This window comes from Chrysochloris asiatica, unplaced genomic scaffold, assembly GCF_000296735.1.
Source record: "Chrysochloris asiatica unplaced genomic scaffold, ChrAsi1.0 scaffold00100, whole genome shotgun sequence".
NCBI classification, from domain to species: domain Eukaryota; kingdom Metazoa; phylum Chordata; class Mammalia; order Afrosoricida; family Chrysochloridae; genus Chrysochloris; species Chrysochloris asiatica.
In genome coordinates this window covers 3,480,229-3,483,207 of record NW_006408618.1, presented here as the reverse complement: position 1 = coordinate 3,483,207, position 2,979 = coordinate 3,480,229, and positions in this window count along the sequence as shown.

The following is a 2,979-nucleotide window of genomic DNA, read 5'->3' as shown; positions in this document are numbered from 1 at the left end:
TCACATTGTTAGTATTGTCACTTGCCCTACCCTAAGTCACTAGGAAGAAACTATTTATCAGAACCGACCCATGGCACACAACCACCACCACCACCTATCACATAGGTGTCAATCTCTATTGTTCTGAAAATGGATCATACTCTCATTTCCACTCCAAACTAGAGAATTCCGGTTGAGACAGTACAAGCAGCCAGTGCATTAGAATGAAAAGATGGAAAAGTATTTCAGGATAATTACTAAAGGGCCAACAGTCTGTCTTCACCTGTAACAAATACTCAAATAAGTAACCGGATTTGGCTCAACGTACTTACTAGTGCCTCAAATCTAAAATCAGTTGAATGCTATGGCAACTGGATTTAAAGACCAGGTTATCTGCATAGTGGCATTTTACTACTGACACTGAATCTTTTGACACCCACAACAACCCAGACAGGCTATCTTGACTATGATAACATAGCAACTTTAAAAACAAAAGTATATCCCTTTAGAGTGATCCAAAGCAAAACAGGTCTTCTGAAAATCCTTGTCTTGCATACCTCCATGTAAGAAACTGGCAGAAGGCTCATTATCAACAAAACATGGTTAATATCTCAGCATTCCCCAACCCCACCCCCCAAAAAAGACTGCAAATGACAAATGAAAATGAAAACAGGGAGTTAAAACAAGTTTTTCACATCATTAAAAGGAGTAGGTTGTTGTGTGCTGTTGAGCTAATTCCTACTCAGAGGAGTCATGACCAACAAACAGAAAAATTCCATGTCCACTGGCTACCCTTGCCAAATAGAACAATGGATACAAGCACTAAACCCAAGTGTTCTGACGCTGGTTTGATTTGGACAACAAAATCAAACCTTAACATCAGAGCAGGACAAGGAGAGTTTCAGGCATCTCAGACTCTGTCTTGGGTCTAGCTTTCCTTTGCTTGCTACAGAAAACTACACTTTCTTCAGTCAAGTGCTTGGAGGTAGAGGAGCTGAAGTGAGTACAGAAGAATGGGGTGGACAGTGGCTGGGGCATCCAGCCTCCCACCCAAGGGGACTACAGGACAATCTTGGAATATGCTCAGTCTTTAGTGGGAGGTAGAATATTCTGCACTGACTTACCTGCCTTCATCAAACATTTTTTCCCCACATACACACAAAAACTCACATACATAACCTACAACTCACAGTAATATTGCAATGCACAGCAATAGCACACTTATCCCCACAGCTACTTTCAACCTAAATTTTATATAAAACTTTGTTATTTCTCAGGTAGCTGCAAACCAAATACATTGAGATTCTTCCTTTTTGCCAGATTTTAATACACCCATTTCACTTTAACAATCTGCGTCTTTTATCTGTGAAGAACAACTGCACTAAGTGGGTGCACTGTGTTAGAACATATTTATAAATAGAAAGTGCAAAGAAATACTTTTCTTAGCCAAGATACAAAGCAACAGAAAGCTCTCATAGTCTACTATGTCAAGAATTTGATTTGTAGAGACAATGATATGCCCAACAAAATGCTCTGGTGCTACCAAAGTCATAGTCGATGAGTAAATATATTTATAAACATACATTTATGAAAAAAAGATATTAATAGTTAAAACGTCCCACAAATGTTCTTTGCAAGGATTATCTGTGTGGCACGGTAGAATACAAACTGGACTGCTAACCACAAGGTCGGCGGTTCAAACCCACCACAAGCCGCTCATTGGAAACTCTATACAGGGTCACTATAAGTCGGAATCAACGCCATGGTATTAAACACACACTCTAAATATGCTTGCTATCTGACTGATAGTCATTGGAGAGGTGGATTTCAGTCACATTCACAATGGCCCTGCAATAGCATCTTGGTGCATAGAGGAAACGTATTTTACATTTTGTTCCCTAACTTGTAATTCTGTTTTTCCAGTGGTGTTTAAAGAGCCATTATAGTTAGGATTCTCTTATTCTATTGCAAACTCAGTAGAACAACTTAAGATATATTATAAACACCTCTTTTTAAGATTTAGCTGAAAGCAGAAATCTAAATCTCACTTGGGTTGTTGTGACTGGCTTAAAGTGATTTAAATTTACGATGCTGAAATGGATACTGTCAATTTACAACATTCTTTTTTCTGAACTTTGCTTTTGTTAATTCAAGACCATAAAATTTAATTTTTACAACTGCCAGATTATTCCAAATTTACCATTCACAAAGGTTACAGGAAGGCCCAAGGAGTTATAACACAGAATGAGACCTCTCCAATGACGATTGTAACATTTCTCATTCCCTGGGAATATATTTTAAAAGGCCTTCTCTGTCACAAAGGGCAGACTTTGAGAAAAGTAGGATCCCATCAGTGTGGATACGTGGATCAAAGAGAAAAATTTAAAGCTCATTTAGTTTTATTTAAAAAATGTGTCCCAATTTTATATGATAAAATCTAATTATACTTAAACATCTCAACACCCTGTCCCTTGTTACCCATTACAACAGCCAGGTTTCTTTTCATTACAGCTTTTTGAGTAACAGTCCTAACTTAGGTCTTTGGTCCTATGTACTCCTTTTATTTCCTGTATTTGTTAACTCCTAAGGTCTGACCTAAGAGATCTTTTTACTGGACTACTGGGATCCAACCAGCAAGACACTCTCATGGTTAGTTCTCCAGGAATCTACTGCACATGGAATCAATAATCCCAAAGCTTTCTTGGAATATGCTTAGTCTTAAGTGGGAGGTAGAAAATATTCATTCTATCTACAAGCTGATTTGGGGAATGACTATTTGTAGAGTATGGAACCCTGGTGGTGTCATGGTTAAAACACTTGGCTACCGACCCATGGGAGAAATATATGGCAGTCTGCTTCTGTGAAGATTTATAGGCAATTCTATAAAATCCTTGGAAACCCTATGGAACTGTTCTACTGTCCTACGGGGGTCACTCTGAGTCAGAACTGATTTGATGGCAGTGAGTTTGCTTTGGATTTGTAAAGTAGAATTTCATTTTC